Source organism: Sparus aurata, chromosome 13 (assembly GCF_900880675.1).
Source record: "Sparus aurata chromosome 13, fSpaAur1.1, whole genome shotgun sequence".
In the NCBI taxonomy this organism is placed as follows: domain Eukaryota; kingdom Metazoa; phylum Chordata; class Actinopteri; order Spariformes; family Sparidae; genus Sparus; species Sparus aurata.
The window spans coordinates 27,183,678-27,208,738 of NC_044199.1; the positions used below are offsets into that span (position 1 = coordinate 27,183,678).

Consider the following 25,061-nt stretch of genomic DNA (forward strand, 5'->3'; position numbering starts at 1 on the left):
GTCTGAGTTTTACAAGCCAGCACAGCCAGCGTACTGTGCTGCCACAATGTTAGCGAGCTAGCGTTAGCAATGTTACCATTATGGAGCTAACATTAGCAACATTAACATTAACAAGCATTAGCCCTGTTTATTTTGGATAGCTAGTGTTACTGACGTTAGGTGGTGCAAGAAGCCGGTAACCACTTAGGGGGAAGATGATTGGAACAACAGCGTTGTTGTAAATTCAATGGAAGGATGAATGTTAGCAATAACACTTTAAAGTAGTTACTATGGTGTTTTTAAAATGGTATTACATTGTGAAGAACACATTATGAGTTGTTGGGACTCAAAAATCCGATGGGAATCTTCTGTCTTGACTTGGGACTTGAACTCTTGAGACCTTTTGTACTTGCAAAACAACAGCTTGGGACCCCCTCTGCTACTAGGAGTAAATTATCTAATTAGGATGCGTCACAACTTTGTCACAGTAGAGGAGAAAGTACAGACTAAAAGACCAAGAGTAATACGACGAGAGAGACAGAGAGACACACTCTAGTGTGGCTTACAGTGTATATCTAAGCCTGGTTAAAACCTCTCAACAGCTTCTTTGTCATGTTGTGAATAGATGTTCCGTAGTTAAACGAGATGTGTAAGTGCTGACCCGAGCAGCATGACAACAAGGTTGATATGTTAGTAGATGTATAAAATGAACCACCCACCGTAAAGTTTTTATGATTTTCAATCACATTACCACCTCATTGGAAATTCAATTACTGGCTGTGTTCAAGCCTCCTGATACTAAAATTCTGATTTATTGCACAGACCTGATTTTTTTGCATATATGCATAAGGACAGGATGTAAAAAACTAAAGCCAGCTGCAGAGCCTCACACGGCATGAATAAGGCTTAGATTGCCTTAATGCAAAAGAAAGTGGTAGCAAAGAAAGTTCTGTCTGTTTGTCTTGTGGCCCAGCACCGTATATCCACCAAATGACTGGAGTCTTTTAATTGACCTTATGTAGCAAAGTAAAGTGGATGATTAGCCGCCATCGATCTGAGTCATCTCACAATACCCAGTGACATTTCCTCCCTTATTCTATTTTATTTTTTGCATTGCCTTCTTTTCATTTTTTTCCCTCTGTCAAGGCACCACAGCTGAGTGAGCAGGCAGCAGAGAGCTAATATCACCACACTAATGCAACCCTTCATCTTCCAGCTCCACCCCTGCTTTTTTCGTGGGAGCAGTGCGGACTGTAAAAATTATGGATTTCCTTGCAAGTGGAAATGGGAAAAAATAAGCTGGGGAGAAAAAGACAAGGAACAGAGGCCCTGGTTGACTTGAGAGAGACTGGGGCCCCTGAAAGCTGAGGTCTTGGTTCTTTACAGATTAGAAGATCAGTCCTCCCAGCACTTCCCCTCAGGGCCGAGCAAAAGGAGAGCTGTGGAGGAAAGGCTTTTATTCCGATGCAGCTCTGCCAGCGTTTCCATCCCAGAGCTACGGATGCTCAATCTCCTCTCTGAACCAGCTCCCGAAAAACAGGCTTTTCTGCTGTAATGCAGACTAAATCTCTAATTACAATTTTGGGCTTGAGTAGCAGAAGTCATAATTATGGTACCTCTTATTATGCAAATTAATTGACTGATTCCAAAGAATTAATTACCCCTTGTCCCAAGTTTGATTAGCAAATGAGAGTTTTCGGCTTTTATTTTGATTTGGTGTTTGGATTTCTTTTTTCATGCTGGAAAGAATGGGATAATAAGGAAACAAAAGGTGATGCAGATGCGACGTGCTGGATGAATGTGAAATTGAATGGAATATTTACTCAGAAATAAAACAGATGAGCCACTTTTGGAACAGACAGTGTCTGACGGTTAAATGTTTTCCTATTTTAAGGAAAAATTGAAGAAAAAAAATTAATGTTTTTAGTTTTGTTTGTTTTTCATTTTATTTTTTACATATTTTGTAGATTTTTGTTATTCTGGGATTTTTACTAAAATTTGGAAGCTCCAAAAGGCTGTAATTAGTTGAGGAGTGCTTCTTAATGGCTTACATACATTTAGCTCCATACGTGTAACAGGTATAGAAGTATTAGGGATCGACATGTGTTTTCTTTCAGAGTTGATACCGCAATTATAAATTATGAAATAAGTCGATTACTGACATTTGGAACTTATATTATGATATACATTTGCAGTAAAAATAAAAATCTCTGTGTCAAAATTTAGAATAATCAACGATGGAATGTAACTAACCATAATTTACTCAAGTACTGTACTTAAATACATTTTTGAGGTACATCAGTATCTCCATTTTCTGTGATGGCATACTTCCACTTGAAGACTTTTTTAGTTACTTTAGTTACTTTGCAGATTCATATTATTCAGTGTTAATTAATCATGATGTGTAACCGATGAGATTATCTTGTGGGCAGGACATCGAGTGAGACATTTCTAATGAATACTTAACTATAACAATATAGTCCAACAAGATCTACTTATCTTGAAAAAAGAGAAGATTACATATTTTTGAAAAAACTGACGATGATGATGGATTAATTCAAACCGAAGATATAATGAAAGCCTGATATTTCTACATTTTTTGTCAAAATTGACACTACATTGGCCAAAACAATGTGTACACCCTCGTTTCAGTAAATATTTAAACCAGAGGAAACAATGATATTTTAGGTAATAGTGTGTTTCCACCTCTTTAACAACAGTTTGGAGAGGACCTATTCCTGTTTCAACATACTGTACCTCCCGTGCCAAGTCCAAGAATAAATGGTTTCCCTGGTTTGGTGTGGAGGAGACTGGCCTGCACAGAGCCATGACCTCAAGCCCATCCAACACCTTTGTATGGAATGAGAGCCCAACATTTGTGGCTGACCTCACTAATACTTGTGGCTAAATGGACATTTTTATTTATTCATAAAGCCCTTAAAGGCAATTTGGCATCATATATTGCTTCTTTAATAAACTGGTTCTATAGCCATCTTTTGACTCATTCAAGAGATTGCCTAATGATTGCATAATTGCACTCCAGACTTCATTGAATGTTAGGCATACCCTCAATGATTCAAAGAAAGATTTAAATAAAGGTTGAATGAAAGTCGAATTTAAAAAAAAAACATCCCTGCAGCCAGGCTCCCAAATCTGGTGGAGAGCCTTTCCAGAAGAGTAGAGGTTGTTTCAGCAGCAGAGTATCGCTTGTGGTTTTAGAATTGAACTGTTGAACATCAGTTATGGGTTTAACTGTTTGAGTGTCCTAAAACGTTTGTGTAAAACTGTGTAGCATAAATTGCATTAGTCAATCACACATCTACTTGATGACTACATTCCAAGCACATCATCGTTGTGATGGGCCGGCCTTTGTATTCAAATAGAGTTGTATCACCTCACCCCTCCTTGACATTTTCAAAGTTATCCCACCTCCAAGAAAGCGTGAAACAAGTAGTCCTAATCCCTGCCTTAGCTCTGACTCAGTGCCTCCGGTTCATCTCAAGCAGAATTCAAAACAAAGGCCCGGGCAAATGAACTGGATGGGCAGAGAGGCAGCACACAATGTGGCCCACCTGAATAGGCTGAAATGAACAAGTCTTCACAAAGCCAGGGGGATGAGAAAGGGTCCCATCAAAGCTCTGAGGTCTGATTTGTCTAACTGAATGAGAAACCCCTCAAAGCTGGAAAAAGCATGGGCCCTTGACTTGTACCTGTGACTCGTCTGGATAAAAATTAAACACATGCTTTCCATTCTTCTACGGTCATTATCAGTGGATCAGAACTGCAGCCAGAATTAACAGTTTAATTGGTTCTGTTAAACAGGCAGAGAAAGGCAATAGAAGAACTATTGAGCTGAATTCAATGAACCGCTGTCTTCAGTGTTTGAACCAGTGGACAAGGTCAGTTTTCAAAGTCTCAGTAATAATGCAGGTGGAAAAGAGAGTAGGGAAGTGTCAGACTAAAACAATCCAATCCACATCACACATCAGCATCAGGCCGCTGGCTTTGTTTTGCAATAAGCCTGCAGTTGTCATTGGCAGGGCTAATTATGAGGGCAGCAGCTATACTACAGGATAAATTTCCACATAACAGAACCCTAATTTTGTCTGTCAGGCATTTTAAATTCTTCCTTCCTATGGAAGATAACAGGAGCATACGAACAGCAATTAAATGCTGCTCAACTTTGGTGAGATTACACTCCTGAGAAAGACAGCCAATAAGAGCAGGTTTATTGCCTCGGAAAAGCGAGAGGAAAGACAATGTGGTGGAAAAACAAGATGCTGCACCAACTGCAACTCATATGAACACGTATAAGAGCATAAAGCATTTCATTCTAAGAGACAAATATGTGTCAAAACAAACAACACCTCAGTCATGCAAATTTGACTTGCTTGCTGAACTGTTGTGAAACTATACAACAAGCACCAGCTGCAACATGAGTTTTCTCTGATGAGCAATATACTGCACCGAACATGAAAGCTTGCAAATTTCACGGTCACCTTTAAGATTAAAGGAGAAGCACTTTACAGTGACTAGCACACGCATAAAACGCACAATTACTCTCACAACTTCAGTGATCAACGAAGGAAATCATCTTGAAAATGAGCAGAGGAAAGAGTAATACATAAACACAATTGAATATAAAAGCTCTGAAGACACATTATAAGTGGAGATGTCATTATGTTGGCAGATTACATCCGATGGTGTGTGTACTGGATATTATTATTTCCCCTGTGTAGAGAAGTGAACAAATAAAAGGTGGATCAACATGTGGATTATTTAAAATAAAAGTACAGAATTAAAGAAACAATCTATTTCAGCTGAAAGGTCAGCGCCCTGCACACAGGGGTGTTCTGGGTGAGTCTGATGAAGAGCTACAGAGAAAGGGACAGTTTATAGAATACTATGATAATAGGACAAAAGGGAGGTTCAGAGCTGGAGGTGGCCTTGAAAATAGCTCAGTACATACGCTGAACTGATAAGTGTCCTGAAAAACAGAACATTGTAATTTACAAAAGTTCATGCTCAGGTCAGATCATGACTCACACTTTCAAAGGAGTATTGAGATGTAAGGTACAAAGGAAATAATATGTCAAGTGAAAGGTAAGAAACACAAACATTCAGAAGAATTTGACCTGCAGGAATCTAGATAAACTGAACAGAGATACCACAAGGATGCAGCTCATCTTAGTGCCCAGTCATATCAGATAGTGACGCAGCAAAATTCAAGGCAAGGACATTGATACTGGATTATGTCCAATGACTACACTCAGAGTTCACTGCCAATGTTTTCAAAACAAATGAAAATCGGAAGATGCTGTATTGTTCAATCTCAACATAATTCCTAGAAATACTGAGCCGTGAAATTAATATGAGTGACCTTTCTGTAAGCTCAGTGACAAAGTGAGTACTTATTGGGCCGCAGAAGCTACTTAAATAAAATAACACAACATTACCATATAGAAAAGAACTGAAGCTTACGACATCATGTGCAATAATGCTTGAATTCAATAATGTGAAATCTTTGGGATTCACTTTGGGTCTCCTGTATAGTGAAACAACATTGTGCGGGTATCTGTCTCTTGCAGTGTTTCAGCAGTTCAGTTTTGACAATACACGGGAACACTCAAGTGTGTTTTTTGAAAAAACTGAACAAGCAAAAGAAACAACTCGAGTACAGGTCCGTCTTCAGGTGAATAGTTAGCTGGCATTAAGAGTCACACAGCAGAGCTTTCAGATGCCAGTTCTCAGTTGTTTGACTTTTTGAGAACGAAACCACATCCAGTTTTGTTTGGCTTTTTTGTTTCCTTGGAGACTTGGAGATGTTCTCGCTTCACATTCACATCCCACACGCTTTGTGTCTCTTCTTTCAGAGACGAACATTGTTGCTTCTCACAAAGCAGGCCCACCCAACAACTATATTTGACAAAACGCTGCTCGAACATTTGCTTACAGGAAGTTTTAGGCAGGAGAAGATTGAAATGTGATAAACGTACAGAAAAAAAGGCTGAACATCCCATTTACTCTCCCTCTTCATTTATCATAAATTTTATATATTTCATACAAGGTTGTAGGAAGCACCAATCTTTAATTCCAAATTTTCAAATATATTTTGCCAGATTTCAATAAGACGCCCTATTTTCTGATTTGCTCCTATTTGCATTTGCTGCTTTTTTGTTATTAATGAAAACTCAAATCTTCCTCCATATTTATCTGTTGACGTGATTTAGGAAATACATTTCCACAGCAATAATTCCATCAGCAAAACAATTAAGTCATGTCACACTCATCACTCCACTGCTCTCTGTTTCCCAGTAATATAAATACCAGCTTTACTGTTAGTGTAATGTTCCAGAATTATTATTTTTTTGTTGATGACTTAATTGATTAGTTGACACCTGTTGATCACACCTGATCATCAACAATTTTTTAAATTATCAATTCATGAGTACAGAACAATGTAAAATATATCTGTTTCAAGCTTCTCAAATGTGAATATTTTGGGCTCTGGGAGACATCGATCAACATTTTTCACCATCTTCTGCCATTTTAATAGCTAAAGACCTGCTTGTTTAGTCAAGAAAATAATCAATGGATTAATCGATAATGAAATTAATCTTGCAGTTGCAGTCTTAAATGTTCAAGTATTGTTGATCACAACAGTAAGGCTCTTTTTAAATCTGGTATTTAGCAGTCTTAATGTTCCCAGACAGCTGTTATTGGTGTATTAAAATCACAATTAAGCTGTGAACCTGTGACTCACTCGTTGCAGTAATATTAACCAAAACCTAGATATTCATGCCCACTGTTTTTCCACATTTACTAAAGCCAGTAGGAGGTACAAACTCTAAGGACATTGCTGTGCTTTGTTCTCCTTTTCCAAGCTTTCCAAGGCAGTCATTTTGCTCAACACCTCACCTAATGACTGTTTTGATGAGCACATAAATGCCCCCTTGGTTTCTGTGATTCAGAAATCAAGCTGTGAGGTGGGTATACTGTTATCATCACACCTCTACTTCTAGTGGTCTGGTGCATCTCCAGCCCCTGTTAGGTCTGGATCAATGCATGGTCAATCCTTTCCCTGAGAGGATGTATCGATTTGGTTCCTCTAGCTGACCAACCTCTAATCTCTTGAAACGGTGTGGTGCTCTGCCTGCTCTTTGGAGACACTGTATCTTGCCTGAGCCGAGGCCTAGCACAGAGCAAAAAAATACAACTATGTCAAAGAAATCTATTAGCTGCCGCTTTGATAGTCTGTAATGTGAAACGTGTTCGATATCAAATACAGGGCCCGCCACAGTAGGGGTTTAGGAGGCTGCTCCGAGTTCCCATCAAATAGTTTTGAACACACAGAGAATGGTCCATCTTCACCCAGTATCATGCAGATTTCATCTGAAGTATTTAGAGCCGTTTCACTATAAATTGGGGCCAAAATGACAGAGAGTAAAAAGTTATTCGTGTTCACAAGGAATCATCCATCCCAAAACGTTGTGCATTCAAGCAGGGTTATCACAGAACACAGGATTTCTTCTCCGGCAAAACACAAAGAGACTTTGCAGCATGTGGTTTATTCTATTTTTACCACCTTTTCAGACGTTTGGGTAGAACATATTCACCTATTCTCTGTTCTCATAAAGACCTTACTTCCATTAAATGACAAGATTGAGTTAATGTCTTCTAATGGGCTCATAAGCAACATACTGAAAGCAGACGCTAGATGTGAGAGAGCACGCAGCATCATGCTAATGAATGTGTACACAGCGCTCCATTTGGGTAGAGAGGGAGAAAAAAAAATGTTTTGGGCTAAGCACCACCACTCGGGCCATATTTCTGTCAGCTGGGATAAGTTTACCATAGTGTGAACGAAGCCACAATGTCTTGGAAGTGATTAATATTTGATGAAGGCTAAGTGCAGGGAGGCAACCATAAGGTTTAGTTTGCTGCTTGGGGAAGTGTGAGCAATTGTATGTGACTGCGAGAAAAGGTCAGCTTTGTTTGGCATCAGTGTAGGTCACAACAGACTATTTTCAATCCTTTTTTTATGGGTGCATTCATAACAAGTATCACAGCAATTGTTTAGTTACACTCCGTAGTATTACTCATCTCAAGGAGGGCATTGCTGAAAAAATTTAGCCAGCAAAACATAGCAACAAAGCTAATTATACATTAAACTAAATTAAAAAAATGTCCAGTACAGTTTGGACCATAACAATTTCAGTTCAGCCAATTTGGCAACCGCCTTCTATACTGTGTGGCCAAAAGAATGGGAACACCTGTCCACATAGTTTTGTGTTTTTGTGAGGCTGTTCATCATTGTGTGGTAGGCCCCTTAGTTCCAATGAAGGAAAATTTTAAGGCTACAGCACACAATGATATTTTAGACAACAGTGTGCTCCAGCCCTAACCAGCACCTGTGGGAAGAAACTGGAACACTGCTACCCGGGCCTTATCGGCCGACATCAGTGGCCAATCTCTCTAATGGTCTTGGCTGAAGGGGAGCAAACCTGCATCCAGATTCAAAATATTATGGAAAGCCCTTCCAGAAGAGTGGAAGCTGTTAGTGCCTGTGGCGCTGCAATGTCCTGATCAACTATGTCCATATATTTAGAGTGTATTGCTTCTAACATAGCATAGCTGGAACAGTGTATGTGAAGCAGTTAAATGAGCCCACCAAATAATTCACAACTTTTAAGCAACTATCTTTTGGCTTTTGGTTGTGAAATATTAACCAATAAGATGTGAATTCATATTTAATGAACAATTACATTTTAACTGATGTAGTTAATTATTGCAATGACACACTGCACAATCCAACAGGCCTTAAAATATTTCATCAGTTGGCAACAGTACAGATCACATTAGTAATAGATTTATTTCAACCTGGGGAGTGGAGAAGCCAACCTAATCCAAGTCACGCACACGCCAGAATATGTAATCTCAAACTGTTCAAAGCATCCAAATATGGAAACAGTAGGATACTAAATGTTTGGCTCTCTCTCCATAATATCATATAGACTGAGGTATTTAAACAACGTTCATACAAAGTGCAGTTCAGATGATGTCAGGGGTTCTTGCGGCACTTTGTGGAGATTAAAAAAGGTCAGATCACCACAAGCCTATGTCTAATCTTTCTTTAAATGTGCCGGCCATTGGGCAACTCAGTCCCGCATTTAAAAATAAAGAGGCAACTTAAAAAACACAGGGGGTTTCTTTGACTGGCTGAGGTGTAAGCTTTAGCTTCAAGCATGATGCAATTATTGCATAGCAAATTGCATGAGCTGTGTTATATAACTATGAATACTGAAAAGGTTAGGACCATTGGGTAAGCCCCTTTACCCTAAATGTACACGCCTGGTTTTCCATTTTTCTGTTACATTGCTCCTTTAAGCATATTGTTCCATGGGACTCAAGCATGTGGACTAGCAAACAAAAAACAATGAGCTGAAACCTGCTAAAAGCTCGAGGGCTGATTCTCAGTGGGATTGGCAGACTAACAACCCTTTTGCACAGCCCGTCCTCATCTGAAAAACAACCATTTAGGCCGAGGCCTTCTGTGCTAGCAGCTTACATTTAACAAACACAGTAGTGACATAGTTAACCTGTGTCACCTACACAATTTTATCAAAGTTAAACACACACACATGACTTGAGTTACATAAGCACTTATTTCAGCCAAACAATTGCCTTTTCCTAAACATAACATAGCAGTTGCCAGAACCTGAACTAAACCTAATCGACCTATTCAGTCATATTCAGTCATATTCAGGTATGGGGTTGCGTTGATTTTGCATTATCTGATTCAACGTTAATCAAAAGCACTGGGCTACAAGTTAAGGTTTTATGGTTATGGTTAATACAGAGGCACTGAGAAACAGTGGACTCAGGTTTGATATACTGTACCGTAAAGTTTCAGTCACCATGACTACCCTTGCCATCGCTGATGGCTTCAGGTTATGCATACGCATACGCATGCACAGAGGCAGGTAGTAAAAACAGCATGAGGAGATGAGGCTGACTGATGCTCTATTTATTCCATGCAGGAACATGGTGATGCTACACTGATGGCGGTGCAAGTAGAGAAAATTACCAGGCTGTCTCTCCACAGGCCTGACTGATTATTCTCAAAGACTAGCCTGGGTGCACCATAATCCCCTTGTTTCTGATGGGGGGCCTGATTGTGCTGCTATACATGTAGGAACCTTAATAAGACAAAACTTCGGAGGAAGCCTGCAATGGGGGGCTGAGCTGGGCTGGGCGGGGGCAAGAATGATCTATGGGTATATCTTTGTTTAACATTACACACAGATGAGAATCATTCAAATGTGTCAAAATCTAAATAAATGAAGATATATTGACTACAGCCAAGTACAACCAACAGTTTTGTACTAACAGAGTCTAAAGAATTATATGTGAACTATTGACATGAAAGGATAAAAGTTTTTAAAACTTAATACATCAGAAAAAAAATTCTCAAAAACAACATTTTCTCACTACTTCTTTGTAGATATAAATACACAAGTGTTCACCTGCTTAGTTTTTCAAAGGCAGCATTTTCAATACTGATTTATCTGTATATTTTTAAGTCTATAAAAAGCCCCCAAAAATAATTACAAATGGCAGTCAAATAACAAACATGTTTAATTTCAGAATTTTTTCATCAATCAAAACAGGTGTGAATCACTGGGGTGAGGATTTTTCATCTTTACTTTTAATGAATTCAATTATTATTTAATTGTCATTGATGTTTTCTTTAGAAGCAAGAGAAATTGATCATTTCGAATTCTGCTTTGTACGTTGGAGTGCTTGATTTTATTTTATTTCAGTATTTATATATATTTATTTATTGCATGTGCAGTTTTTGTGAACTGGTTATTTTTCTGAAAAACGGATAGGTATCGAGAGCACAATGACCTCACAGGAGGGTCAGAGCTTCCAATGTGAAAATATTAACCAGATTTGACTGCTGTGAAGGCATTCACTCCATCCAACTAGTTTTCATCAGGTTTAAGGGTCATGGTTCCAATATTTGCCTGGTTAAGAGCCCATACATTTACAGTGATTAAATAAGCAAATACAATGAAAGTATTCAGTGAAATAAAACCATAAACATAAGGAATATAACCTCATTGGCCTTGATGGTATGCTGCCACCCTGTTGAGAACTACCTTAACTCCCAGGGATTTGTCTCTATAATATACATATGTTTAAAGTCAAATACTGACCTTAACCATAAAATAAGCCTTTTAAACCAAAAAGCCAACACTATACAACTACCATCATGTTCTAAACAACAGTAAGGCCAAACAGCACCCACACAAACTCAAATACTCTCCTTCTAAAGATGGCTTATGATACAGTGACTATTACTGTGGGTAACTAGACAGGGGGAACCTACCCATCTACCTAAATCAGCATCTTTAAAAGTTCAGCCCTCCCCATAAAGGTCAGCATTAATTTCCCACATAAACTGCAGTGACAAAACTAAAGTCCTAAACTCTCCAAGTTTTTCATTCAAGCTAAACTTCCATTAAACAAAGTCCAATTGTTCCAACCGCTCATTAATTTCAGTGGGAGCCACATTGTCAGTCTCTAAGCCATGGTAAATTACTCTCTGGCACAAACTCAAACTCATATAGGAAGTGGCTGTGTCAGCTTTTGCAAAACACTGGTTCTTGCCCCAGCAGCTTCAATCTGTGCAGCTCGACAGGATTCTCCATTTGACTAATGCGAACAGTAAGCTTTAACAACCAATCAAAACCGTTGCAACAAACTTTTTTCATTCTCTAAATCTCTGTCTTTATAGATTCATAAAGTCTTTTCAGGACTTAATTACAGACACAATCGCCAGGGGGGCATTCAAATGTTCTGCATTTGAATGAATAACACTACCAAGCCCATCCGTGCCCAGGCCATGAGAGCTGACGAAATAAATTAAATCAGCGTTTCATAAATGCCTTATGCTGCTTGCATTTCTAGCAGAAACATGGCACAGATGTGTATACAAAGGTCAGGGCCAACTGAAGAGTTTTTTGGGGGCCCAGGGGAGTAGTCACTTAGGGAAAGAGCTATGTGTTAAATCAAGGAAACAAAAACACATCTAGACATATGAGAATGGCAAAACTCAGCTTCAGTCAAGGGCTGGTCGTCCTATACATTTTTTTTAATACTAGTTCTTCAGTTGGTACTCAATACCTTAGAGAAACACAAACACGTATTTTTTATTTTTCATTTTTTTAAAGCAATAAAACGTAGCTTCAAGGAGGAAGATAGTTGATTGTTGAATTGTCTCCAGGTCTTAAACTACTGCTGTTTGGGTTCGCATCAGAACCAAGCTACCAAACCAAAACATTGTTTTTGACAGTCTGGGGATAAGACTCGACAATCAACTTTCTTTTTCCAAAAAGTTGTTGCTTTAACTAAAGGAGCAGATGTTGGTAAAAGTGTATTAACACAAGCAACATTAGAGAAAATTGGCAAAATGAGAATAATAAAACCAGACATTTAATCCCACCAGACAGTGAATGTGAAAAGTTTTATTACAAGACATTTCTGAGAATTTGCTCCAAGCAAATTTCAGTCAGTGCCAAAAAATGCTGGGGTTCAATACCACCCCACTCAGACATTATCAGTAAGGCAAAGAGAAAGGTATTTACACTGGAAAAATACAAGAGAAGTTTAAGACCAAACACAGCTATCTGGAGGTGAGTGTTAGCACAACCTATCCCATCATGCACTGGGCAAAGATGGGGAAATATCATGGCTATCACAGGTTCTGTTACTAAATCTTAGTTTCAATTAATGCTCTGTTGTAGCCATCTTTAATAAGTAAGGGGTAGAGTCGGTGAGGGCCTTAAATCAAGGACTCAATAAGCCTGTTGTCTGCTGATTAATTGTGGTCATTTTGATATTTAATTAAAACAACGATGCATTCAAAGGCAAAATTTCTCGGCTTGGTTCGGTAATGCTTACTAATGAATCACTGTCCTTAGATTCAAGGTCATGAGAACAAAACTTTTGGAATATTACATTTTAGCAGAACTCAGTAGGACACCAACAGTGACATCAAGTGTTTCATTTATTTTACAGACCTTTATTATACATCTTACACTTATAGGTGACTGATCCATTAGAATGTTTTGTGCATGTATAGCTTAAAATTAACACGCTTGTCACTGACACAAATATTGTTGGTTTAAGCAAAATTAATAAGAAAAAAATAATCATATTCATTTTTCAAGAATATATGTTTTTTTCAACACCGAAATTCAATCTGCTTCTTATTGCATGAATGCCCAGATGGTACTTAAGACTTAAGAAGAGAGCTCACAAATTATTAATGTGACCCCATATGATTAATAGGCAATATGTTACAGTCATATATGAAATGCTGAGGATTTAGAATAGTATTACAGAGGATAGAGGAGATGAAATCTAGAGAATTTAGCAGTCCCAGACCTGCAGTCACAGTCTACTACCTTTGCCATTTTTCCTCTGAAATGACCCACAGTTGTCATTTCTCAAAGCATTACTGTGACAAAATAGAAGGCAGACTGACACGGCCGTCAAACGCAGCCTTTGCTATTTTTGCGCTGAGATGACCCACCCTTGTCATCTTTCAGCACATTAGCGTGACAAAATAGGAAGGAGATTGAAGTGGCACCATCTGTGGGTGACAGAGGACGCAATGAATTGATTTTTACTGTCTGATGTGCTCCTCCACACTGTGCTCCTTTTTTTTTTAAGTTATTATTGACCGACCACAGAATATTTTACCAAATTAAAAATAGAGAAACAGAAAACAAATCACCAATCGATTACCAATTTAAACATTCAGGCCTGATAAACACATTTCCATTTGGAGTAACAACTAACCTTGAGTGGATTGTAATTATGCTGTAACTGATCTCTGGTGGACTGGACATCAGCAATCACATATTTTCCCTACATATTACAGCTGCTTCTATGTAAATGTGCTGATTATAACACACTTGTTGACGTCAACAAATACAGTGAAGGAACACTGGAAATACACATTAATATATCTGTTATGTTAAACTGCTGATTTAAAAAAAAGTAATTTCAAATAAATAATATAAATATATGCATTTTGATGATAGGTTGAGCAGAAGAATTATTTACCAAACATTTGATGGTTCTAGCTTCTCAAAAAGGCTTCAATCAATGTATGTATTTTTTGACAGTTAAAAAATAATAGTGTATCAAAAATAATGCGAACACTCAAAAGACGGTCATCCCTCAAACTAATTTGTTCAGCCATCTATCCATCCATATCAGATTGAGTAGGAAACTCATGCCATATAAAAAAGGAAAAAACAAACTTGATGCACTGAGCCATCTGTTTCAAGCTGAATTGTAGCAGTGATCTGATACTCCTTGGTAGATTGAATTTTCAGCGACCCCCACAGCTGCTAACCATGTAACCACATTGAAGTGAGAGGAACCGGATATGTGGTGATGCACTGACAGAATATCACAGGTAACTTGTAGGTTGCTTATATGGGGATGGTGGTTGATGAAACTGTTATTGAAAGGTGTGATTTCACAAGAACTACAGGAATAAAGGCAGGAGTGTTAACATACATAAAAGACAATCCCATTAAAAAAGGGTGCAATTGTCAGACAACTCAAAAGGTTCCGCACAAAGAACAAGACAATGCAAGAAGGTTTCTAAATTAAACTGAATGCTTTAGCTGTACCTGATTTCAGGCTTTAATTGTTGAGATTTTCAGAAAAGAGAAAAGGTAGTTTGAGTTCAACGGATGTTTGGTCTCTGGATTGTACCTACATATAAAGTCTGGTAACAGCTAACATTAGCCTGATTGTTTACCAACTTATGGTGGACAAATCAGATCGAGGAGTAAAGCCAGATGAGTGTGGCCTCCGCTGTAATCACTAAGAGGTCTTGGGACTTTGGCCTCTGTAAGACTTTAAGTACAAACTTGGCACAAGAGCACATTCTTAACTCACTTAACAGACGCTTATGTCTGATATATGAAAAAAATGACCTCCTCTGTGAGGTATAATGCCATTAGATGGCTTTCAAGAAGCATTAATAGAGCCTTCTAAGTTACAATTATTGGCCAATCATGCTAGTGTGGGAGGTAATATTATGTATATGGAGACAAGCACCATCCTCCGCTAGTATTGCTCAACAGGTCACAGTTGACAGTGACAGGAATGTGCTAAGTGGCTACGTAGGCGGCGGTAAGTGAGCGCATTGTCTCAGGTATCAAATTTGACAACTAACATGCTTAGATCGTGAACTACAGACGTCAATGTATACAAACTGACATGGTTCCTTCTGCCTGTGGTCAATCTTGAGTGTAAAATCAAAAATATTTGAGAAATAAGACAAAAGCCATGTGGACTACATAGATATTTTTTTTGTGTGCTACTTTTATAGATAAATAGATAACATTTATTACTCACCAACGGGAAATATGTTTAGAAAACAATAACCTCCCCGTCGGGGAATCGAACCCCGGTCTTCCGCGTGACAGGCGGAGATACTGTCCACTATACTAACGAGGATTGGACTCTCTCATCCTATCCGGTGCTGGTCTTAGCAATGGACCTGCAGTGATTACCCCCTGCTTTGAGGAGCCTTACAGCCAATTTCAGCTTATTGCTGAGCCCTGCAGCCCACAATATTACCATTGTGGTTCACTCTCTCTACCCCTCATAAAACAGTGTAAAACTATTGCTACCTTTGCAGAGAGATGGAATGGACATACAATGTTAATAACTAGCTAACATTATTGGTTCATCAGGTCTGGTCACCTCAGTTGTCTTAAAAATAACTATACTTGGAAAGCATGTCACGTAGGTGAAGCTGACAACATTTACCTCTTTCTCTGTTAACATAACTCAATCACTGATCAATTATTAATGGAAAACAGCAAAGTCAGTTGTGTCCAGGCAAACAGCTTCAAAAGGTCAGTGGCCCCTGAAATGCACAGATTCAGAATCCAATTCGGCTTTATGGGAAATGCTATGTGACAGGTACTGTTTCACTGTCAACTAGTAATTCAAAAGAATGTGTTAAGATAAGCAAAGATTCTGTTCAGCAATCAGTAATGTAGAGGGAATTGGATGATCCTGGCATGTCAGGTCAAATCTGAAATGCCAGACAACCAATCAATACGCAGACAGTTTGCTAGACTCGCGGCTTCTCATCCTCAAAAAAATATTCTTATGCGGATTAACTGCTCCTTCACCCATTTTCATTTTCAGTCGAGAAGGTATTAATCTGACAGCCAAGTGAAGCCCAACAAATACTACACACTTCAAAGCAGCGGGAACTGCTTTGGAAAACGGGCCGGGTTCAAGCATTTTCTTTGCCTCTTATTTTCAGTGGGAGACACACAGTCTTCCCATGGAGTTTCAAACAACTTTCACTAAACCCTAAAAATAAAAAAAAAAGTATAAAGTATTTTAAAGAGTAACATTTACTTTAAATTTCATGTTCCAAGCCCCATGATAAATAAGAGATTTAATATATGATATGTATATAAAATATCCATAGGTACTATCTGTCATTTTTCCTTCTTTATAATGTAACTGTTTTTCTATTGCAATTACAACACTTGTTCTCAGTCTGCCTCATTCATTACAAGTTCAGCTGGCGATATCCTACACTTCACAGAAAGTCTTTCACCTCCTACGCAGAGCAAAGCGTCTTTTGGCTTTTGGCTGCATTTAGTGTCATCTACTGTTAGTGGATAATTAGAAGAAAAATAGAAACATTACTTATAAAGTTCTGGCCTAAGGCGAAATCACAGTGGCCACACACAATTGCTCTACAACTCAAAAAGCAAAGAGCCATGACCTGGTAAAGGATGCCTGGGTTCTACGTGTTGTCCATCCATTCAAGCTTGATGAAAGCATTGTGGTCAGACACTTTGCTCTCGCTCTTACTCTTTGGTAGACAAATTGTTATCTGTACCTCCTGCTAGATGTGATTTTCTTCCTGAGTGCTTGGTGGAGGCAAGTTGGCTGGAGTGGGTCAACAAAAACTTGCTCATCACAAATATCAGATACAGACTAACTAAAATGTTCTGATATCATATCAGAGTAGAATATAAATAGAGTAACATCATCTAACAATGGTTTTCTGTGGTCTTTAATCAGTTGGAGAAAAATAAATCTACAACAGCAAAAATGCAGCATCTAATTGTAAGATTCAGTGAGGAGTTTTTGCTGTTCATTACAGAGTAATTTATATAAAACATTCAGAAACTTTAAATATTACTGTTTGTCTTCTTCAAGCAAGAGGACAAAGTCTGTCAGATCAGAGGATTTTTTGTCCTGCTTGCTGAAATACTATAACAAAGAGCTCAAGACATTGATGTCACCTCTATATTCTCAGATCCCAATTCAATTAAGCATCCGGGGAATGTGCTGCAATTTAGACCCATGGAGGCCCCAAATTGCACAGGTGTACTTGGTCTTTTTTTGACGCACAGTAAGAAGGTCCAGTGTATGATTCACCAATCGGGCAGGGACATTCTGTGTGGAGTTCATATGTTCTCCCAGTGCTTGCATGGATTTCCTCCAGCTACTCAGGTTGTCCCAAGCAAAAACATGTATATTAGGTAAATTGTCCAGTCAGTGCCCTTTGTCAGGACACTTTCTTATGTCTGACATTGTCCCCTGAAAAGTGGCTGTCCACTGCTCCCCAAGAAATAGGTTAAATGTTTAAGGTTTCCCTATATGACTTTATGAGTCTTTGAAAACTGTGAGTTCACATTTAGCATCCTCTTTATAATCGTCATAAATTAGTTGTTAGCTGCCAATTCTTGCTGCTCTAAATATTGAACAGACTCAGTGGTCAAGAGACTCTATTTCTGATGCCAACTTGCCATTTTCTCTCTAAATCTGTTTTTCAGACTGGTAGGCAACAGAACCTGACAACTTGATCAGGAGGATCCAAGGAATGATAAACCAAAAAAGGCAACTACTCCTACTGCTTCTACTACTTTCATTTATTTTCTGCTCTACACAGGAACCTTTAGTTACAAACTGTTACATCCGCTGGACGCAAACACTATGCTAGTGCTATGATAAGTTTGCCAATGGCTGGCAGTCATTGACTAATAAGCCCTGTACCATCGTACAATCATGATTTAAAAGGCCTTTGTTAATACTGACTTTGTTTCAAGCGTCTGAGACCAAACACAGCTAAGTTATGGACACAGAGTGGGAAGTTCGACATACTATGACATTTTTGTTGTCCATCGCCATAGTTTACAGTCTTCACTGTCCATTTTCTGTAGACATTGCCCAACCCTAATCGAAGCCGAAAGGTGGGTATCTAAAGGCTTGAGTAGAACAATAATCACATAAATGCTATGTTTCCAATTGCTAAATCTTCGTCTCTGGTGAAGAGACATGCTGTGTTATTTGGTCTGAATAACAACCAGTGTAATACAGGAAGATATTGTTTTTCTGTTACTACAAGTCCTTTTTCCACACAAAAGAAAATCTGATGGTGACACTAAATGATATTAAGCGGTGCTTCACAGCCTCACAGTCCTCTTCTGCACAATGGATGGCCCGATTGTTCTATAGCAGGTGAAATTTTCCTCTGCATCATCCAACGAGGACACAAAGAAAATGAGATGGTGCCTTATTGTGCAGCAGTTGTCTGGCATTAGTGCAGAAAATATCAGTCAAGACAGAGTTACAATAGATGAGACAAAGGACGAGAACTGAGCACAGTAGGGAGAAGTGATCCACTTCCATGGGAGACAGTGTAACAGCCTGAAGGGTCTCATCAGGAGCAAATTCACTGAAATGTAATACAAGCTGGAGTGTTATGTATAATGAAAGATGGGAGAACCCAGATCACTCAAGCCTACTGTGCCGTGATGGCTGATGCATACCTGTATTGTATTCAGAAGGGCATTCATTTCCCCTCCGATGATTACAGTGGAACACCAGCTGTATTGTTTATTTGGTTGAAAGCACAAATGATATGCATTGATTCCTTATTCATTCATTGTTGAACCCGGCATTGTATCTATGAATGCAGGCAAAATGGGCCCAATTACAGCGAGCGATGCCTCCCTGTGACTCTGCAGCAGAGCAAGATGATGAAGGCCTCAAACTGGGAGGAAAAGAGCAATCAAAGGCCACTTGTTGTCTTTTGTAAATTCAAAAACCCAAATGGAAAACATTTCTCGCTGTGACTGACAATGGTCCACTTGGGACTACAGATTAGATTAGCCAACCACATGCAAGTATTGGGGCAGTTTCCACATTTTCCTATAATCAGGGCTCCGTCAGTGTCCTTCACGTAACCCTGCAGTCTATGGCTGCAATGATTCGTCAGTTTATCTCTTTACGTTGTTTTCAGTCATTTATCCATGGAAGTGCTTCAAGGATTTACTGGTTCCCTTTTAACAAATTTGCCAAATTGCTTTCATTCTGCGATCACATCTCTGATAGAAGTCAAGGCTGTTGCTCAAATTTGCTCTGGCTCTAGGTAATTACTTAATTAAAAAAAATGGATCACTAACTGAATCAATAATAGAGGTATAAGTACATTCACATGAGAATGATAATAGATACACCAGGGTTTCCCCTACATGTAATTGACTGTGGCGCACCGCCATGGCAAAATAAAAGCCGCCACACCTTAAAAATTCAGGAGTAAGTAAATCCAGTGTTAGAGAAAGATAATATTTTACCGTTGTCTTCCACCGCAGTCTTTGACGTTAACTAGCATGTTGGATATTTAGATTGATAATTAGCTAGAGGATTAAAATGGTCACTTAGATCAGAGTCCTGCACGGGTCTTATTTTGCAAACCCGCCCGAACCCACCAGACTTAAAACTGCATCCGACCCGTTTTCCGACAGTAGCACAAATATAAATTGATACCGATGCCCTAAGGAAAATTGGACGGACGCAATTTTTAAAAGTGAAAGTAAGCCAGCGTGGGGAATGGGAGTTCTGGGGGGGTGCAAGCACGCATGAATGAGCTCATATGAAATATAAATGCTTATCATTTGTGTTGCTAATAATGACTGATGATAAGTGACGCCTTGAAAATGGCAATCGTAAAACCCGACCCGCCTCTCCAGGCGTCCCACCCAATCCGCATCTGTGTCCGACACAGTACATTATTTTTCACCCATGCAGGACTCTGACTTAGATAACTCCTCTCTTGAAACAAATAATAAAAATAGTATTTCTTTACAATAGTAGATGAATCTTCATTCCAAGCCCATGCAGGGGAGTTCATGATGGCTGTGTGAGAGCATTATAACCAGTGAAAAAAATGAAATTTTTTAAGTAGCCTATTACATAAGTATAAATATTACAGTATGATGACCCAAACTGCACCCCCCCCCCCCCCCCCCCCCCCCCACTGTACACGTCATACTAACCACTGTGTTGCTCTGAGTTTGTTTTTTTGTTGGCAGCAAGACTTCTCACTCAATTATTATTTCCAATTTCACTCTCTTGGCCACTTTTATTGATGTTACACTACAATCAATTTAACTAAACTCCCTAAAAATAAGGAGGGGTTATACCCACTGAGCTGATGGCAGACTTTTAATTGACACATCTAAGAGTAGAGTTTTACTGGCGATAACTTAACACAGATCCGAGAAAGCACAGTGGAAATAATAAGGTAATGAAAACAGTAGTGCACGTTAATGTGTGCATTATACTGAATATATCACAATAAAGACCTGATTCTCTCTGGTGCTAATATAAATAAGTAATAATATTAAGTAAATAATATTGGGAATTTACGGCAAAAAAGTTAACAACAATAATGCATTAGCATATATACAGTTTAATGTATGTAATGCAATGTGGGGCGGCAATAGCTTTGGGACTTAAAGGTCACCGGTTCAAGTCCAAAAAAAGAACGATGTGCGCCGGCAGTTGGAGAATGCCATTTCACATCCTGGGCATTGCTGAGGTGCCCTTGAGCAAGGCACCAACCCCTAACACTGCTCGTTGGGCATGTGTAGCTGCCCCTTTGCTCATCTCCTCTACATTGCATGTGAGCGCACCTGTGTGTAATGTGAGTGGAAAAAAGAATTTCCCAATTTGGGATTAAAATAGCATATTAAATTAATACTGTAGGAGGGATAATGAACAGGAGTTGAATTCTGTAAGGTAAGCGATGCATTTAAATGTGTCTTTCTATACACGGACTGTATTCATTTCTACCTTTTTTAGGATTCTAGAGAATAAATGATACAACAGCATAATCATTCACTTATTAGAATGAAGAATATGAGCTTTTTTCTTAGTCAGAAAGGTATTTTGTATTTTTTTTAGTTTGAGTTCTTATATATAGTCACTTTTTTCATTCCTGTTTTTTTACTGTATTTTTCTTTATTTCTTTACTTGTGATCACATGTCTGTGTGCGTGTGTGTGTTGGTGTGTGTTATCACTGTTGTGAGTGTATGGTCAGGATTGCTTCCATGTGTCAGGGAGTCGGGGAAGATCCACCTGCCTCAGGCAGCTTTCTCATGTTGCCGGGGCTCCTCCTTGTGCTTCATAATAAAAGGCCACAGCATTTTTTTTTTCATTGTTTCTTCATGAGAGAGAATAAAAAATCTCATGTTGAGTGATAACACTCCTCTTTTAAGGTGGATCGCAGACTTTGAAATGTGTGTTTCCAGTTGTAAGCTGGCTGATGAAATAGTTAGCCAATTTGAGCCTACCAATCCCATTTAATAAGATGATATTAAAGTTTTAATAAAGTTAGCACATGTGGCACCTTTGTGTGATTTTGACATTGTCAGACAGCAAGAAATTAAATGGAACCCAGCTGTTGCAAATAATTTCTGACCCCATATAACCCTCTGCTCCACTGTAGAACATCAACTGGGCTCAAGCAACACAAGAGGAAAGCTTGTGTGGTTGCATATCGAACGGCCAGCAGCCACAAATGCAACATCGTCACCAGCGCAAATTGTGCAGAAGCTGACCTGGCTTTCCTTATGGCATATGCCCATATATGGGCAGAGTCAGAATAATTTGTTTTAAATTCAACATCAGTGTTATTCTTTTATTTTTTTCTCATACCCTACAAAGCCTACTGTAGGCCTAATGCAGATAGACAATGAAGCAAAGAAATTGTAATAGGGAATGTTCTACCTGCTCTAATAGCCTATGCACACAGCACAGGTCTTATTACAGGCTATAATATCTCTAACATAAACATTACTCAGGCCTATAGTGACGGAAAATTAGCTTTATTTGTGATTAAAATATGACAATGAGGACCCCAACACTTGGCCTTCCTTTCCTTCTCAAACTACGTTGAAATTGCATCTTTAACAGCCAAATCCCCGGACCCCCCGTTAAATAAGACTATCTGCGGGCAGTGATGCCAATAACGCGTTACTCTAATCTGACCACTTTTTTCAGTAACGAGTAATCTAACGTGTTAATATCTCCAAACCAGTAATCACATTAAAGTTACCTATTCAAGTCGCTGTGCATTACTATTATTATTATAATTTTACGTTTTCAGCATTAGGACAACTCATGTATAACACCACGCACGACACAAACAACAATGGAGGGAGGAGAGAGATGCGCATTTTCTAGCTGGAAATACAGTCATTATTCTGAGTTCGTGTTAACTAAAGTCGAGAATATTAAGTTTCGTTAAACACTCTGTGCTGGCTGTACTTTTTAAAGGAGTAATCAGCAATCAGTAATCAGATTACTTTTTCAAGGTGACTGAGGCAACACCGTCTGCAGGGCGAAAGCCCCGGAAGTTTTGCACTCCTAGCGACGCCCCTGATCTTCCCTGAATGCCTAATTATAACAGTAAAATCGAATAAATTATTAACTCAAAAGTTATGAAATGTATAGATTTAGGGCAAAGAGAGCCTAATGAAACTATTGCGACTTGACATGATAACACTGTGAGAAAGAGCCATTCTAGGTTTATGAGAATTAATTAGTGAATTCAATGAATGCTTGCAGCTTTGAGGGTATTGAAGGGTGATCACCTTTCCCCTAGGTTAATCGCGTATGACTTGTAGCCCCATTTAGATATTAGCTCCCAAAATTGTATAACAATGCACCATGACAATGATCCTGAATATATAGATCTAGCTGCACAGCAGTTTTTTTGAAAATCAGGAACAGTGGATTGCTTCTGCCTGGCTTATCACCTTACCTCAATCCAACTAGTCATGGTTGTCATTTGTTTTAAACCTGACTAAAGGGAATAGCCCTTAAAACAATAAAGAAGTGATGGCTGAGAGCTGTATGATGGTGCCTGAATTTGATTATTTCAACCTGAGTAAATACAACAGCTTGACTGACTGAGTAAGTCATTAACTCACTGGACTCTCTCTGTCTTGAATTAGCTGTTTTGCCCAATCACATGTTTTTGTTTTTTTTTGGGTTTTTTTTGTTTTATTATACAAGTGACGTAGTGCAGCACAGCCAATCACTGCAAGGCTCTGACAGTGACAGTTGAGCCGTAGCAGTGCTCTAACAAACACAGACAGGAGAGAAAAGCAGCAGGCGATGACTAAGAAACATTTTGTTCAAAAAAGGAAGTCATTCCTTTTTTAAAGTATTTTTTTGGCCTTTTATGGCTTTATTGATAGTGCAGCTGAAGATATGACAGGAAACAGGGTGAGAGAGAGGGGGAATGACACACGCAGCAAAGGGACCTGGGTCGGGAGTCGAACCCAGGTCTGCTGCAGAGCCTCGCCACATGGGACGCGCACTCTAGCAACTGAGCTAAATGGCACCCCAAAAAAAGGAAGTCATTCCTGCTCAAAGATGACAGCTGCCCTGACTTTATTTAGTGAAGGATTCAAATTAGCATGCTCATTTCTTTCTGAATGAGTGAAATGAAAGGAGGAAGAGGGAAGTGTCAGAGGGAGGGAGTGATGATGTCCTGTGTGCATTTAGCACACATGACACAAGACCTGAAGATTGTTGTCACCTGATATGAAATGATCAAAATAAGGCTGACAGAAGAGGCTTTCTGTAGAGTGGACCCTGTTCAGCAACATCTCAATATCAGTCATTACAGATGCTGAGTTAAAAACAGTTACTTATTAATTAACTAGATCAGTAAAGCTAAATGCTCATGGGGTCTCCATGTCTAACACCTGTGCAACCAGCGAAGGTTGGGCTGAAGAACACTGCCATTGCCCGCCAAGGGTAAAAACTGCTGAACACTACCACACACAAGCAGGATGTGGTAGTAACACCTGTCAAGCTCCAAATGGGTAGATTTTCTGTGGGATGAGTAAAATCTTATTTCTGTGCAATAAAAGTTTCACAGGAAAAAAAGAGCAATGTATGGGGAAAGACTGGGTGAGTAGGTAAGGATGGGTTGAAACGAACAAATATTTTTATTATAGACTAGTGCAGTGCCCGTAACAAAAGTGTATTCCTATAAAAAAGTGGGAGGTTAAGGAGCTTTTTCATAGATGGCCAAATGACGCTGTGTTTGAAGGTGGGACGTCAGGGATATTTAGGTTTGTTGTGAAATCCAATATTCCAGGGTATAATTGGCTGTTTTTGACTATTTTTGATTTTGCCATTATATTTCACCTTAAAAACTATTTACTTGGTTTACTATTTACATGTGTGACTGTACAGTTATTTTTTTTATTTTGACAAACTGTATTAACACAATGGACCTAAAATCACAAAAAAAAACATAAAATCCGAGTAGAAAAAGTTAGATTTTTTTACTGTGAAAACCACAAATAAACATATTTACAACAAACCATTTTTTTTTTTACTTATAATGCAAATATAAATTGTTGTGTGCTAAATTTGTGCATACATTTAAAAAATGTACAAAGTTATATGTAACTATTTACATTTAAATGCAGGCAATGCTCAGGTCTGCCTGTGCTCCTTGAGAGCTGCACTGCCTGCTCCACATTCAGCATCTTCTCATTGTTCTGACTCATTAAACGAAAAACCGACTCCACTACACACTAAACACACTACACCAAACACTACATAACACACTAACTACACACTCCAAACACGCTAAATGTAACAAATCTCTCAACTCTCAATATCGCTGTCCGACCGT

At 38.8% G+C, this 25,061-nt stretch overlaps 1 protein-coding gene and 1 non-coding gene across 5 annotated transcripts in view; both read right to left on the reverse strand.

Moving 5' to 3' along the window:
• The window catches only part of cadm1a (cell adhesion molecule 1a), a 442,188-nt gene that overhangs the window by 408,403 nt on the left and 8,724 nt on the right, over positions 1 to 25,061 (reverse strand). The gene's annotated exons all lie outside the window — the stretch shown is intronic.
• Positions 15,460 to 15,531, reverse strand: trnad-guc (transfer RNA aspartic acid (anticodon GUC)). Its single transcript has one exon. It is a non-coding gene; the product is annotated as a tRNA-Asp (tRNA).